At 49.4% G+C, this 17,013-nt stretch overlaps 2 protein-coding genes across 6 annotated transcripts in view; one reads left to right on the top strand and one right to left on the bottom strand.

The window, feature by feature from the left end:
* LOC134983978 (oocyte zinc finger protein XlCOF8.4-like) overlaps positions 1-13,218 on the bottom strand; it is a 34,469-nt gene extending 21,251 nt beyond the window's left edge. Inside the window, exons 1-2 of one of the 3 annotated variants that reach the window (XM_063949630.1) lie at positions 13,039-13,216; positions 12,867-12,973 (exon numbers count right to left, since the gene is read on the bottom strand). The gene's annotated coding sequence lies outside the window, so the exon portion shown is untranslated. Of the gene's footprint in view, positions 1-12,866; positions 12,974-13,038 lie in introns of all 3 variants that reach the window. The other 2 variants (XM_063949631.1, XM_063949629.1) reach the window with 2 other exon arrangements.
* Positions 13,219-13,352: 134 nt separating this feature from the next.
* LOC134983965 (oocyte zinc finger protein XlCOF6.1-like) overlaps positions 13,353-17,013 on the top strand; it is a 237,030-nt gene continuing 233,369 nt past the window's right edge. Inside the window, exon 1 of one of the 3 annotated variants that reach the window (XM_063949606.1) lies at positions 13,353-13,662. The gene's annotated coding sequence lies outside the window, so the exon portion shown is untranslated. The remainder of the gene's footprint in view (positions 13,663-17,013) is intronic. The other 2 variants (XM_063949605.1, XM_063949604.1) reach the window with 2 other exon arrangements.

Here is a 17,013-nt window from a genome sequence, read left to right as displayed (position 1 = left end):
GGGCGCCCAGCATCCACTACGGACTCCGAGAAATAGATTTATCGGTAAGTAAAATCTTATTTTCTCTATCGTCCTAGTGGATGCTGGGGTTCCTGAAAGGACCATGGGGATTATACCAAAGCTCCCAAACGGGCGGGAGAGTGCGGATGACTCTGCAGCACCGAATGAGAGAACTCCAGGTCCTCCTTAGCCAGAGTATCAAATTTGTAAAATTTTACAAACGTGTTCTCCCCTGACCACGTAGCTGCTCGGCAAAGTTGTAATGCCGAGACCCCTCGGGCAGCCGCCCAAGATGAGCCCACCTTCCTTGTGGAGTGGGCCTTTACAGATTTAGGCTGTGGCAAGCCTGCCACAGAATGTGCAAGTTGGATTGTGCTACAGATCCAACGAGCAATCGTCTGCTTAGACGCAGGAGCACCCATCTTGTTGGGTGCATACAATATAAACAACGAGTCAGATTTTCTGACTCCAGCTGTCCTTGCAATATATATTTTTAATGCTCTGACAACGTCCAGTAACTTGGAGTCCTCCAAGTCACTTGTAGCCGCAGGCACTACAATAGGCTGGTTCAGATGAAATGCTGACACCACCTTAGGGAGAAAATGCGGACGAGTCCGCAGTTCTGCCCTGTCCGAATGGAAAATCAGATATGGGCTTTTGTAAGATAAAGCTGCCAATTCTGACACTCTCCTGGCAGAAGCCAGGGCTAGAAGCATGGTCACTTTCCATGTGAGACATTTCAAATCCACCTTTTTTAGTGGTTCAAACCAATGAGATTTTAGGAAGTCCAAAACCACATTTAGATCCCACGGTGCCACTGGAGGCACCACAGGAGGCTGTATATGCAGCACTCCCTTAACAAAGGTCTGGACTTCAGGGACTGAAGCCAATTCTTTTTGAAAGAAAATCGACAGGGCCGAAATTTGAACCTTAATAGATCCCAATTTGAGACCCATTGACAATCCTGATTGCAGGAAATGTAGGAATCGACCCAGTTGAAATTCCTCCGTCGGAGCACTCCGATCTTCGCACCACGCAACATATTTTCGCCAAATTCGGTGATAATGTTGCACGGTTACTTCCTTCCTTGCTTTAATCAAAGTAGGAATGACTTCTTCCGGCATGCCTCTTTCCTTTAGGATCCGGCGTTCAACCGCCATGCCGTCAAACGCAGCCGCGGTAAGTCTTGAAACAGACAGGGACCCTGCTGAAGCAAGTCCCTCCTTAGAGGTAGAGGCCACGGATCTTCCGTGATCATCTCTTGAAGTTCCGGGTACCAAGTCCTCCTTGGCCAATCCGGAACCACTAGTATCGTTCTTACGCCTCTTTGCCGTATAATTCTCAATACTTTTGGTATGAGAGGCAGAGGAGGAAACACATACACCGACTGGTACACCCAAGGCGTTACCAGCGCGTCCACAGCTATTGCCTGCGGATCTCTTGACCTGGCGCAATACCTGTCCAGTTTTTTGTTGAGGCGAGACGCCATCATGTCCACCATTGGTCTTTCCCAACGGGTTACCAGCATGTGGAAGACTTCTGGATGAAGTCCCCACTCTCCCGGGTGAAGATCGTGTCTGCTGAGGAAGTCTGCTTCCCAGTTGTCCACTCCCGGGATGAACACTGCTGACAGTGCTATCACATGATTCTCTGCCCAGCGAAGAATCCTTGCAGCTTCTGCCATTGCCCTCCTGCTTCTTGTGCCGCCCTGTCTGTTCACATGGGCGACTGCCGTGATGTTGTCCGACTGGATCAATACCGGTTTTCCCTGAAGCAGAGGTTCTGCCTGGTTTAGAGCATTGTATATTGCTCTTAGTTCCAGAATGTTTATGTGAAGAGACGTTTCCAGGCTCGTCCATACTCCCTGGAAGTTTCTTCCTTGTGTGACTGCTCCCCAGCCTCTCAGGCTGGCGTCCGTGGTCACCAGGATCCAATCCTGTATGCCGAATCTGCGGCCCTCCAATAGATGAGCACTCTGCAACCACCACAGAAGAGACACCCTTGTCCTTGGAGACAGGGTTATCCGTAGGTGCATCTGAAGATGCGACTCTGACCATTTGTCCAACAGATCCCTTTGGAAAATTCTTGCGTGGAATCTGCCGAATGGAATCGCTTCGTAAGAAGCCACCATTTTTCCCAGGACTCTTGTGCATTGATGTACAGACACCTTTCCTGGTTTTAGGAGGTTCCTGACAAGCTCGGATAACTCCTTGGCTTTTTCCTCCGGGAGAAAAACCTTTTTCTGAACCGTGTCCAGAATCATCCCTAGGAACAGCAGACGAGTTGTCGGCATTAACTGGGATTTTGGAATATTCAGAATCCACCCGTGCTGTTTTAGCACTTCTTGAGACAGTGCTAATCCCATCTCTAGCTGTTCTCTGGACCTCGCCCTTATTAGGAGATCGTCCAAGTATGGGATAATTAATACGCCTTTTCTTCGAAGAAGAATCATCATCTCGGCCATTACCTTTGTAAAGATCCGAGGTGCCGTGGACAATCCGAACGGCAGCGTCTGAAACTGATAGTGACAGTTTTGTACAACGAACCTGAGGTACCCCTGGTGTGAGGGGTAAATTGGAACGTGGAGATACGCATCCTTGATGTCCAAGGATACCATAAAGTCCCCCTCTTCCAGGTTCGCTATCACTGCTCTGCGTGACTCCATTTTGAACTTGAACTTCTTTATGTACAGGTTCAAGGACTTCAGATTTAGAATAGGCCTTACCGAGCCATCCGGCTTCGGTACCACAAAAAGAGTGGAATAATACCCCTTCCCTTGTTGCAGAAGAGGTACCTTGACTATCACCTGCTGAGAGTACAGCTTGTGAATGGCTTCCAACACCGTCTCCCTTTCGGAGGGGGACGTTGGTAAAGCAGACCTCAGGAAACGGCGAGGTGGATCTGTCTCTAATTCCAACCTGTATCCCTGAGATATTATCTGCAGGATCCAGGGATCTACTTGCGAGTGAGCCCACTGCGCGCTGTAATTTTTGAGACGACCGCCCACCGTCCCCGAGTCCGCTTGAGAAGCCCCAGCGTCATGCTGAGGCTTTTGTAGAAGCCGGGGAGGGCTTCTGATCCTGGGAAGGAGCTGCGTGTTGCTGTCTCTTCCCTCGACCTTTGCCTCGTGGCAAATATGAATAGCCCTTTGCTCTCTTATTTTTAAAGGAACGAAAGGGCTGCGGTTGAAAAGTCGGTGCCTTTTTCTGTTGGGGAGTGACTTGAGGTAGAAAGGTGGATTTCCCGGCTGTAGCCGTGGCCACCAAATCTGATAGACCGACTCCAAATAACTCCTCCCCCTTATACGGCAAAACTTCCATATGCCGTTTTGAATCCGCATCGCCTGTCCACTGTCGCGTCCATAAAGCTCTTCTGGCCGAAATGGACATAGCACTTACCCGTGATGCCAGTGTGCATATATCCCTCTGTGCATCACGCATATAAAGAAATGCATCCTTTATTTGTTCTAACGACAGTAAAATATTGTCCCTGTCCAGGGTATCAATATTTTCAATCAGGGATTCTGACCAAACTACCCCCGCACTGCCCATCCAGGCAGTTGCTACAGCTGGTCGTAGTATAACACCTGCATGTGTGTATATACTTTTTTGGATATTTTCCATCCTCCTATCTGATGGATCTTTAAGTGCGGCCGTCTCAGGAGAGGGTAACGCCACTTGTTTAGATAAGCGTGTTAGCGCCTTGTCCACCCTAGGAGGTGTTTCCCAGCGCTCCCTAACCTCTGGCGGGAAAGGGTATAATGCCAATAATTTCTTTGAAATTATCAGCTTTTTATCAGGGGCAACCCACGCTTCATTACACACGTCATTTAGTTCTTCTGATTCAGGAAAAACTATAGGTAGTTTTTTCATACCCCACATAATACCCTGTTTAGTGGTACCTGTAGTATCAGCTAAATGTAACGCCTCCTTCATTGCCAAAATCATATAACGTGTGGCCCTACTGGAAAATACGGTTGATTCGTCACCGTCACCACTGGAGTCATCGCCTGTGTCTGGGTCTGTGTCGACCGACTGAGGCAAAGGGCGTTTCACAGCCCCTGACGGTGTTTGAGTCGCCTGGACAGGCACTAATTGATTGTCCGGCCGTCTCATGTCGTCAAACGACTGCTTTAGCGTGTTGACACTATCCCGTAGTTCCATAAATAAAGGCATCCATTCTGGTGTCGACCCCCTAGGAGGTGACATCCCCATATTTGGCAATTGCTCCGCCTCCACACCAATATCGTCCTCATACATGTCGACACACACGTACCGACACACAGCAGACACACAGGGAATGCTCCTAATGAAGACAGGACCCACTAGCCCTTTGGGGAGACAGAGGGAGAGTTTGCCAGCACACACCAAAAGCGCTATATATATATCAGGGATAGCCTTATAATAAGTGCTCCCCTATAGCTGCTTTGTTATATAAAAATATCGCCATAAATTTGCCCCCCCTCTCTGTTTTACCCTGTTTCTGTAGTGCAGTGCAGGGGAGAGACCTGGGAGCCGTCCTGACCAGCGGAGCTGTGAGAGGAAATGGCGCCGTGTGCTGAGGAGATAGGCCCCGCCCCTTTTCCGGCGGGCTCGTCTCCCGCTATTTTGAGAAATCAGGCAGGGGTTAAATATCTCCATATAGCCTCTAGGGCTATATGTGAGGTATTTTTAGCCTTTATAGGTACTCATTTTGCCTCCCAGGGCGCCCCCCTCCCAGCGCCCTGCACCCTCAGTGACTGCCGTGTGAAGTGTGCTGAGAGGAAAATGGCGCACAGCTGCAGTGCTGTGCGCTACCTTTAGAAGACTGCAGGAGTCTTCAGCCGCCGATTCTGGACCTCTTCTGTCTTCAGCATCTGCAAGGGGGCCGGCGGCGCGGCTCCGGTGACCATCCAGGCTGTACCTGTGATCGTCCCTCTGGAGCTTGATGTCCAGTAGCCAAGAAACCAATCCATCCTGCACGCAGGTGAGTTGACTCCTTCTCCCCTCAGTCCCTCGCTGCAGTGATCCTGTTGCCAGCAGGAATCACTGTAACATAAAAAACCTAGCTAAACTTTCTCTAAGCAGCTCTTTAGGAGAGCCACCTAGATTGCACCCTTCTCGGCCGGGCACAAAAATCTAACTGGAGTCTGGAGGAGGGTCATAGGGGGAGGAGCCAGTGCACACCACCTGATCGGAAAAGCTTTACTTTTTGTGCCCTGTCTCCTGCGGAGCCGCTATTCCCCATGGTCCTTTCAGGAACCCCAGCATCCACTAGGACGATAGAGAAAAGGGAGTATTTTGGATATGTTTTTAAGGTGCATGTAACATGATTTAGAGACAGATTGAATGTGTGGAACAAACGACAGTTCAGAGTCAAGGATGACACCTAGGCAGCGAGCTTGTGGGGTAGGGTGGATAGTTGCATTGTCAACAGTTATGGCAATATCAGGTTGGTAACTACCCTTAGCTAGTGGGAAAATAATTAATTCTGTTTTGGAAATGTTGAGTTCGAGATGGCGAGATGACATCCAAGATGAAATGGTAGACAGGTATTCAGTGACACGAGCCAATACAGATGGTGATAAATCTGGGGAGGATAGGTAGATTTGAGTATCATCAGCGTACAAATGATACTGAAATCTGAAGGAGCTGATTAGTTTACAAAGAGAGGAGGTATAGATTGAGAAAAGCAGAGGACCTAAGACTGAGCCTTGCGGTACTCCAACTGATAGAGGTAGAGAAGAGGAGGTAGAATCAGAGAAGTGAACACTGAAAGATCGATTAGATCGGTAGGATGAGAACTAAGTAAGGGCTGTGTCCTGAAGACCTAGGGACTCTAGTGTTTGTATGAGAAGAGAGTGGTCAACAGTGTCAAAAGCAGCCGAGAGAGCTAGAAGAATATGTAGTGTGTAATGGCCTTTTGATCTAGCAGTGACCAGATCATTCACTACTTTGGTCAGTGCCGTCTCCGTGGAGTGTTGGGCACGAAAGCCTGACTGAAGTGGGTCCAGTAAGTTGTGGGAGTTAAGAAAGTGTGTAAGGCGAGTGTAGGCAAGTCTCTCAAGTAGCTTGGAGGGACATGGTAGCTGAGAATTGGGACGGTAGTTAGAGAGTGTGTTTGGGTCAGAGTTGTGTTTTTTCAGAATGTTTAAACAGAGATGGAAAGATGCCAGTAGAGAGAGAGAGATTACAGATTTTAGTTAAGGTTGGGATAAGCACAGGAGACAAACTTTTGCTGACCTGTGAGGGTACAGGATCAAGAGGAGAGGTAGTGGAGTAGGAGGATGAAGAGAGTGTTGATACTTCATCTTCACTTGTGGGATCAAATGAAGAGAAAGTGCCAGAGGGTTCAGATAGGGATTTGAGCAGGTCACTGGCTGAGTTAGAGCATACCATTTTTCATCTCGGATTTTATCAATCTTATCCTTGAAGTAGGAAGCAAGTTCTTGTGCACTGATAGTAGCTAGTGGGGGAGGTGAGGGAGGGTAAAGAAGTGATTTAAATGTATTAAAAAGTCATTTGGGGTTGGTGGCATAATAAGAGATGAGAGATTGGAAATATGTTTGTTTGGCAGTGTCCAGGGCCTGACGATAGGAGTGGTAGTTAGTCTTATGTGTGAGAAAGTCACTTGGATTCTGAGAACCCTTGACTAGTAAAGCTCATGAATGGTTGGCAACTGGACTCCAATGATATTACTTGCTGTCCTTACCATGGCCTGTAATGCACCCCGCTCAGTTGCAGTGCAGTTGCCATACCAAACAATACTGCCAAAGGTCAAAACACTTTGTAGGTGTGTTCTGCAGGGGTTCCTTCAAAATGTCACTGTGGGGCCACAAAGCTCTAGTTAACACCCAAAGTACTGAGACACCAATCCCGAGAGCTCAAAGAGATGAAACTAGAAACCTAACACCTGTTCAGACACGTTCAGTATGTTTGCCTGGCAGGCGGGATGCCGGCAGTCACATCACTGACGCCGGCTTCCCGATCTTTGAAATCCCTACAGGAGTATGGTGAGTATATTAACCCCTCTCCCCTACACTCTAACCTCCCCCCTAGTGCCTACTCTTATCCTCGCCCCAGTGGTGGCTAACCCTAATCTCCACCTCCCCGATGCCTAACCCTAACCCTTTTCCTCCCTCCAAGGTGGCACCTAATCTCCAACCTCCGGCCCTAACCCAGCCGCGATACTTACGATGCCAGCTGCCGGTATATTAGCCGCATCCCATTCAGATGGGATACGGTCGTTAGGTCGACACAGCTTAGGTCGGCAGTCATTAGGTCGACCACTAAAGGTCGGCATGCATTAGGTGGACAGGTCAAAAGGTCGACATGACTTTTTTTTCTTTCTTTTTTCATACTTAACGATCCAGGTAGACTGCAATTGGAACGGTAACCTTGCCCGAAGCATGGCGAGCCATGCGAGGGGACACGGTGCACTAAGTGGGGTTCCCCGTCACATTACGAAGAAAAAGACGCCAAAAAAGTGAAATAACCCATGTCGACCTTTTGACCTGTCCACCTACTGACCATGTTGACCTATTGTCCCTGTCGACCTTCCATGGTCGATCTAATGACTGTTGACCTAAGTTGTGTCTATCCAACGACCCATACCCCATTCAGACAACTAGAATAGACAGTACTACTACTACTTAGATACTTAGCAGTCCCATTTCAGCACCCAGATTGGATGCCTGAGGTAATAGGAGACTGAATGGTGCAGTTGGAAGGAATGGCCAAGGTTCTCGCAACCCTATTCTGGTACCAGGAATGGCTGGCGACAATACTTTATTCCAGAACTCCTAACAGTTGTATAATGAGCTCAGAGCTTCATCAGCCACCCACAATGACTGGTTAAGGTTATCAGATCTCCTTTCCAACACCTGGTATGGCTGGCTCAAGTAATTAGATCTCCATTCTGACACCTGATATGGCTGGTTAAGGTTATCAGATCTCCATTCTGACACCTGGTATGGCTGGTTAAGGTTATCAGATCTCCATTCGGACACCTGGTATGGCTGGTTAAGGTTATCAGATCTCCATTCGGACACTTGGTATGGCTGGTTAAGGTTATCAGATCTCCATTCGGACACCTGGTATGGCTGGTTAAGGTTATCAGATCTCCATTCGGACACCTGGTATGGCTGGGAAAGGTTATCAGATCTCCATTCTGACACCTGGTATGGCTGGTTAAGGTTATCAGATCTCCATTCGGACACCTGGTATGGCTGGTTAAGGTTATCAGATCTCCATTCGGACACCTGGTATGGCTGGGAAAGGTTATCAGATCTCCATTCTGACACCTGGTATGGCTGGTTAAGGTTATCAGATCTCCATTCGGACACCTAGTATGGCTGGTTAAGGTTATCAGATCTCCATTCGGACACCTGGTATGGCTGGGAAAGGTTATCAGATCTCCATTCTGACACCTGGTATGGCTGGTTAAGGTTATCAGATCTCCATTCGGACACCTAGTATGGCTGGTTAAGGTTATCAGATCTCCATTCTGACACCTGGTATGGCTGGGAAAGGTTATCAGATCTCCATTCTGACACCTGGTATGGCTGGGTAACATACCCAGGGCTTCATTCTGGTACACAGAAAAGATAGCTAACTTACTGTAGCTCCATAACGGCACCGGAATTGCAGGGAAACATACACAGAGCCCCACTACAGCACCTGAAATAGATGACACGCATACTCACCGTTGATACTCAATCTGTGTGTTTCTCCTGTGTGCACTTTGGTATACGTCCTGACGAAAAAGCCTGCAGGCTTTGAAACATTGACACACCTGATGAATATGTTGATCTTGTAATACACAAACTTTTGGACTTACCTGGGAGTGCCACCTCATTCGTATTCGTAGAGATATAGATATATAGATATATATAGATAATATATATATATATATAATATCTATACATATACTAGATGAATACGCGTGCTTTGCTACGGAATTTAAAGAATGATACCAATCCCTCTTAGGCCGCACCTCTGGGCTTCCCCCAGATTGATGCTGTCAAAAGGCTGGTGCTGAGGAGAATAATCCGCCTCCATCTCTGCCCCATCCCGCCTCTGATGCTGCCCTGCTCAGTGCTGTAAATGCTGGGACAACAGGCCAAGTTCTGCCTGCTGTATGGTAAATATTAACAGGGAGATTTGGTATTGGTTCCGCACAGGAGAATGATCGTAATGAAGAACATAGGTTTATACAAAATTGTAGAAAACTGTTCAGAAATAACCAACAATACTGAGCTTAAAGATCTTTGAAGAAGGTATCTAACAATTATGTTAGGTTGGTGGTGCTCCCAGAGTCAGTAATAGTCTCTCTTCTTTTTTTCTTCCTTTTTGTATGGTAAATATGTAAGGTTTGCAGGATAGGCTGACTCTATGCCAAAGGGCCCTATGTCTCCTTGCTTAGCTTCTCGCTCTCCTTAGAGCTGCTCCTTTGAGGTAAAAAGGGAAAGATTTTCGCACTACACTTAAGGTCAGTGGGAGAGCCGTCGGTAGCCTTTACACAGCAGATAAGCAGTTGCTGACTACCAAGCTTTCCTTTAATGCTTTTAAGAGTCAAAATATCTATGTCTCATTTCCTCCTATTGCTCTCTGAGAGGTTTGCCAATGTTTAGTTAAAGTGACAGGTTAACCACTGATAACTGAAACACTATCCTCTCCTGACTGGAAACAGGTTGGTTAAGTACTTATCGCTGAAATCTATATGTATAAAAGGTAAATACCACTGACTCATCACAAAATCTCTTGAAAAGGCTGCACTTCCTTGCCGGTGGCAGTTTTAGAGCAGTCCATTATTCAAATAGGGGAGCCACAATCAGCGATGTCTGACAGTGTTTAGGGGTGGCAGTTGATGTGGCTCCCCTATTTGAATAATGGACTGCTCTGCAACTGCCCCTGGAAGTCAAGGAACAGAGCATTGTGTCCCCCGCCTCTCTGCGACTTGGTATCGCCTGCACCATGCATTCTTTATAGCCCCGGCTGGGTGGGCTGTCTTAACTCTCCTCTGTGAGTGGGGAATTATCTCACCACTTTTATCCCTTTGTAGGTGGAATTTTGAAAAATCGCTTCTTAGTGGGTGCCTATGTCTCAAAAGTAAGCTACTGTCCAAATTTCAAGTTCCTAGTCCTTATGGTTCAGGAGATTTTGTGAGAAGTCAGTGGTATTTGCCATATAATATTAACAACAGAATCGACATTACATCACCTGTATTACAGTAACAGTGGAGACTGTGCCACCTGTATTATAGTCATGGGCGGATAGTAGCGTTGTGTCAGCCCCTGCTGGCCCAGTCCCATTACCCCCTCAATGGCCGCCCGTCACCACTCTGTCAGGCCGGCTGCCACAATCAGAGCTCACCGCCGATCAGACAGCATCATCTCTGCCTCTGGTTTACACTGCCGGCCTGTCCCACAGTCTGCGCCACCTGTATTACAGTACCGGCGGGGTCTGCGCCACCCGTATTACAGTACCAGCGGGGTCTGCGCCACCCGTATTACAGTACCAGCGGGGTCTGCGCCACCCGTATTACAGTAACAGCGGGGTCTGCGCCACCTGTATTACAGTAACAGCGGGGTCTGCGCCACCCGTATTACAGTAACAGCGGGGTCTGCGCCACCCGTATTACAGTACCAGCGGGGTCTGCGCCACCCGTATTACAGTAACAGCGGGTTCTGCGCCACCCGTATTACAGTAACAGCGGGGTCTGCGCCACCCGTATTACAGTAACAGCGGGGTCTGCACCACCTGTATTACAGTAACAGCGGGGTCTGCACCACCTGTATTACAGTAACAGCGGAGTCTGCGCCACCTGTATTACAGTAACAGCGGGGTCTGCACCACCTGTATTATAGTAACAGCGGGGTCTGCGCCACCTGTATTATAGTAACCGTGGAGTCTGCGCCACCTGTATTATAGTAACAGCGGGGTCTGCGCCACCCGTATTACAGTAACAGCGGGTTCTGCGCCACCCGTATTACAGTAACAGCGGGGTCTGCGCCACCCGTATTACAGTAACAGCGGGGTCTGCACCACCTGTATTACAGTAACAGCGGGGTCTGCACCACCTGTATTACAGTAACAGCGGGGTCTGCACCACCTGTATTACAGTAACAGCGGAGTCTGCGCCACCTGTATTACAGTAACAGCGGGGTCTGCACCACCTGTATTATAGTAACAGCGGGGTCTGCGCCACCTGTATTATAGTAACCGTGGAGTCTGCGCCACCTGTATTATAGTAACAGCGGGGTCTGCACCACCTGTATTACAGTAACAGCGGAGTCTGCGCCACCTGTATTATAGTAACAGCGGGGTCTGCACCACCTGTATTACAGTAACAGCGGAGTCTGCACCACCTGTATTACAGTAACAGCGGAGTCTGCGCCACCTGTATTACAGTAACAGCGGGGTCTGCGCCACCTGTATTACAGTACCAGCGGGGTCTGCGCCACCTGTATTACAGTAACAGCGGGGTCTGCGCCACCTGTATTACAGTACCAGCGGGGTCTGCGCCACCTGTATTACAGTACCAGCGGGGTCTGCGCCACCTGTATTACAGTACCAGCGGGGTCTGCGCCACCTGTATTACAGTAACAGCGGGGTCTGCGCCACCCGTATTACAGTAACAGCGGGGTCTGTGCCACCTGTATTACAGTAACAGCGGGGTCTGCGCCACCTGTATTACAGTACCAGCGGGGTCTGCGCCACCTGTATTACAGTAACAGCGGGGTCTGCGCCACCCGTATTACAGTAACAGCGGGGTCTGCGCCACCCGTATTACAGTACCAGCGGGGTCTGCGCCACCTGTATTACAGTAACAGCGGGGTCTGCGCCACCTGTATTACAGTAACAGCGGGGTCTGCGCCACCCGTATTACAGTAACAGCGGGGTCTGCGCCACCCGTATTACAGTACCAGCGGGGTCTGCGCCACCTGTATTACAGTACCAGCGGGGTCTGCGCCACCTGTATTACAGTACCAGCGGGGTCTGCGCCACCTGTATTACAGTACCAGCGGGGTCTGCGCCACCTGTATTACAGTACCAGCGGGGTCTGCGCCACCTGTATTACAGTACCGGCGGGGTCTGCGCCACCCGTATTACAGTACCGGCGGGGTCTGCGCCACCCGTATTACAGTACCGGCGGGGTCTGCGCCACCCGTATTACAGTAACGGCGGGGTCTGCGCCACCCGTATTACAGTAACAGCGGGGTCTGCGCCACCTGTATTACAGTAACGACGAGATCTGGCACTGTGGGGGCATTTGTATACCTGGCACTGTGGGGGCAATTGTGGATCTGGCACTGCACTATTGAGGGCATATGTCTGTGTATCACGTCCCATTTTAATTGGCCACACCCATTTTTTTGGCGCGCACACAGTACCTCTATGAGGCACTCCCTGTCTGATTGGTTGCCGCTTAACCCACGCCGGGAGTGCACACAGACGCTCTCATTCTAGTGAATGGGGCACGTGCGTGTCCACGCCCACTTTTCTGGAGTGCGCACGCTTAGTTACAACCTTTATTTTTCAACATTTCCACTTCAACCAATGGTTGTGTGTATTTTAATACAGAATGATGTACACTTCTATGTTGTTATAATATTAATTATATTTGTAAGAGCATAGACTAATAAGTAGGAGGAGTCAGGAATAGTAAGGGGAGGAGTCAGATGCTGACACCGAGGTGGGCCTGTGTGCTTCAAAAATGCCAGGGTCTATTTTTGGTCCCAATCCGGCCCTGCCTGTATTACAGTAACAGCAGGGTCTGCGCCACCTGTATTACAGTAACAGCGGAGTCTGCGCCACCCGTATTACAGTACCAGCGGGGTCTGCACTATCTGTATTAAATTAATAGGACACTAGTGTGTCATCTACCTGTACAGTGATAACGTAGCACCAGAGTCTGCTCCAGCTGCACTATAACAAGGAATCAGAGGCTGCTCCGCCTGTAGTACGGCAACCGGACACCAGAGCTGCTCAGCCTATAAAATAATAATAACAATGATGATGATGATGATAATAATAATAATAACAACAACGGCCTTACCTGCTGCCAGACACAGCAATAGCAGCTCTCTGCTCCCGCTGCCTTGTGGAAATGATAGAGGAAGGCGGAGTCAGGCCAGGGGAAAATGGCCGCCGCTTACGTCACTACACGGCCAAGTACATTATTAAAGAAGGACCGATATACAAGAAAATGGCCGCCGGCCTCCGGCACTGAGGACATGACAGGTAATCAACATAACAAAGGGCGATGCTTGAGTGGGAGGGGGTGGGGATAGGAGGGGAGGGGCCGGACACAGGGAGTGCAGCCCGTGCCAATCATACACTATTTCCGGCCTGTGCGGTCCCGCTTACTACCGATCTTTGCGTTTCACCTAACCTCCGGCCTGTGCGTACCACACACCGGAAGTGCGTTTTCAATGCCCGTCGCAACATCAGTGTCCGTGTAGATCGGGTATAGGCGTCGAGCAGCCCACCCACCGTCTGTAGGGCTGCAGTCATCGACTGGTCTTAAATGATTTTATTGACTGATCACAAATTTAACTCTAGAGGAAGAAGAGAGGCAGCCATGTTTTAATTGTCTCATAGACTAATTCCTAACACGTGACACTGCAGAAAGGGCGGGGCCACAGGGAGATCACCCAGGAGCCATTTCAAAGGTGTCAAGGTAACTATGTTTAATTGTCAGATATTATTATATAGGGGAGAGGGGACTGTACAGTGATATATGAGGGGAATAACACAGCTCCAAGCACACACTGATATGTGGTATTATTATATAGAGGAGAGGGGACTGTACAGTGATATATGATGGGGGATAACACAGCCCCCGGCACACACTGATATGTGGTATTATTATATAGGGGAGAGGGGACTGTACAGTGATATATGAGGGGGAATAACACAGCCCCCGGCACACACTGATATGTGGTATTATTATATAGGGGAGAGGGGGCTGTACAGTGCAGGGACGTGCAGTCAGGGGAGGCAGGGGAGGCAGTGCCTCCCCTGTCCCTAATCATTCAAATTACAAAGAAGATACGTTATGACACAGGTTCTGTGTCATATGTATGTGTTATTCTTTATATTATTTAAAGCATGTAAAAAAAAGTTTTAAACATGTTCGGAGGCACCGTTTTCGATGCCTCCTGCTGTCAATATAAAAGGTCCGGAAATGGGGGGCGGGGCCAAACACCGGGCAGTAGAAGCGGCAGTAGAAGCCCATTAAAAAAAGCCACATAAGCGGCACCCATAGAAGTGCCTCTGCGACAGGGGCGTGCTTTCAGCCCATACGAAAGCACGCCCCTGTCACTAACACAGATGTGATTGGGCAGTGGGCAGGGCCGAACTGGCTGCCCGGCACCAAACCACTCCCCATTCTTGGGCTGGCACGCAGATACGAGTAACACACACCCTGCCCCCGATTTTATGCCAGCAGCGGCCAATAATCGTCCCCCCTCCCTGCTGGATTGTACAGCCGATTATATGCAGGGCGCTGCAGCGGAGATCCTGCCCCCCCACCGAGAGCCGCCCATCGCCGACTTTCTCAGACAGCGCCAGTGTTCAGGGCCGCGGACTCTGGGGCACTGGCAGCGGGCAGCGTTGCTGCCATCGCTGCGCTGCCCGCTGCCAGTGCCCCAGAGTCCGCGGTAATGTGGCCACCTACTGCTGTAGTGTTCGGGTTCCGGACAGGAGGGGGAGGAGGAGCCGCGTTCTCAGCTCCTCCCCCCAGAGTCAGTAATACAGCCTGTGTGGATGGGAATTGGCCAGCCGGAGGCCAGCTCCTCCCCCATACTCCCTCATGCTGCCTGTTTGGGACTCCACAGCTAGAGGTGGGAGAAGGGGTCAATAGTACTTCTCCATGTCCCCTGACATGATCATGTCCATGAGAGGGAATCAATTTCCATGTGCAGCAGCAGCATGATTGTCCACGCCACAGTGGCAGGTAGGTAAAACAAACGAGTTGTAAAGGTGGCAAGTGCTGTTCAGCATCTCTTTGTCAGTCCGTTGGCCCCCCACTCTCTCTCTCTATCTATCTCCCCCTCAGCTCCCAGTCTCTCTATCTATCTATCTATCTATCTATCTATCTATCTATCTATCTATCTATCTATCTATCTCCCCCTCAGCTCCCACGCTCTCTATCTATCTCCCCCTCAGCTCCCACTCTCTCTTTCTATCTATCTCCCCCTCAGCTCCCACTCTCTCTTTCTATCTATCTCCCCCTCAGCTCCCACTCTCTCTTTCTATCTATCTCCCCCTCAGCTCCCACTCTCTCTTTCTATCTATCTCCCCCTCAGCTCCCACTCTCTCTTTCTATCTATCTCCCCCTCAGCTCCCACTCTCTCTTTCTATCTATCTCCCCCTCAGCTCCCACTCTCTCTTTCTATCTATCTCCCCCTCAGCTCCCACTCTCTCTTTCTATCTATCTCCCCCTCAGCTCCCACTCTCTCTTTCTATCTATCTCCCCCTCAGCTCCCACTCTCTCTTTCTATCTATCTCCCCCTCAGCTCCCACTCTCTCTTTCTATCTATCTCCCCCTCAGCTCCCACTCTCTCTTTCTATCTATCTCCCCCTCAGCTCCCAGTCTCTCTATCTATCTATCTATCTATCTATCTATCTATCTATCTATCTATCTATCTATCTCCCCCTCAGCTCCCACTCTCTCTTTCTATCTATCTCCCCCTCAGCTCCCACTCTCTCTTTCTATCTATCTCCCCCTCAGCTCCCACTCTCTCTTTCTATCTATCTCCCCCTCAGCTCCCACTCTCTCTTTCTATCTATCTCCCCCTCAGCTCCCACTCTCTCTTTCTATCTATCTCCCCCTCAGCTCCCACTCTCTCTTTCTATCTATCTCCCCCTCAGCTCCCACTCTCTCTTTCTATCTATCTCCCCCTCAGCTCCCACTCTCTCTTTCTATCTATCTCCCCCTCAGCTCCCACTCTCTCTTTCTATCTATCTCCCCCTCAGCTCCCACTCTCTCTTTCTATCTATCTCCCCCTCAGCTCCCACTCTCTCTTTCTATCTATCTCCCCCTCAGCTCCCAGTCTCTCTATCTATCTATCTATCTATCTATCTATCTATCTATCTATCTATCTATCTATCTCCCCCTCAGCTCCCACTCTCTCTTTCTATCTATCTCCCCCTCAGCTCCCACTCTCTCTTTCTATCTATCTCCCCCTCAGCTCCCACTCTCTCTTTCTATCTATCTCCCCCTCAGCTCCCACTCTCTCTTTCTATCTATCTCCCCCTCAGCTCCCACTCTCTCTTTCTATCTATCTCCCCCTCAGCTCCCACTCTCTCTTTCTATCTATCTCCCCCTCAGCTCCCACTCTCTCTCTCTATCTATCTCCCCCTCAGCTCCCAGTCTCTCTATCTATCTATCTATCTATCTATCTATCTATCTATCTATCTATCTATCTATCTATCTATCTCCCCCTCAGCTCCCACGCTCTCTATCTATCTCCCCCTCAGCTCCCACTCTCTCTTTCTATCTATCTCCCCCTCAGCTCCCACTCTCTCTTTCTATCTATCTCCCCCTCAGCTCCCACTCTCTCTTTCTATCTATCTCCCCCTCAGCTCCCACTCTCTCTTTCTATCTATCTCCCCCTCAGCTCCCACTCTCTCTTTCTATCTATCTCCCCCTCAGCTCCCACTCTCTCTTTCTATCTATCTCCCCCTCAGCTCCCACTCTCTCTTTCTATCTATCTCCCCCTCAGCTCCCACTCTCTCTTTCTATCTATCTCCCCCTCAGCTCCCACTCTCTCTTTCTATCTATCTCCCCCTCAGCTCCCACTCTCTCTTTCTATCTATCTCCCCCTCAGCTCCCACTCTCTCTTTCTATCTATCTCCCCCTCAGCTCCCAGTCTCTCTATCTATCTATCTATCTATCTATCTATCTATCTATCTATCTCCCCCTCAGCTCCCACTCTCTCTTTCTATCTATCTCCCCCTCAGCTCCCACTCTCTCTTTCTATCTATCTCCCCCTCAGCTCCCAGTCTCTCTATCTATCTATCTATC

The sequence above is a fragment of the Pseudophryne corroboree genome, assembly GCF_028390025.1.
Source record: "Pseudophryne corroboree isolate aPseCor3 chromosome 3 unlocalized genomic scaffold, aPseCor3.hap2 SUPER_3_unloc_3, whole genome shotgun sequence".
Lineage (NCBI taxonomy): Eukaryota > Metazoa > Chordata > Amphibia > Anura > Myobatrachidae > Pseudophryne > Pseudophryne corroboree.
Note: the sequence above shows the minus strand (reverse complement) of the source record. Positions and strands in the feature narration are given on the sequence as shown.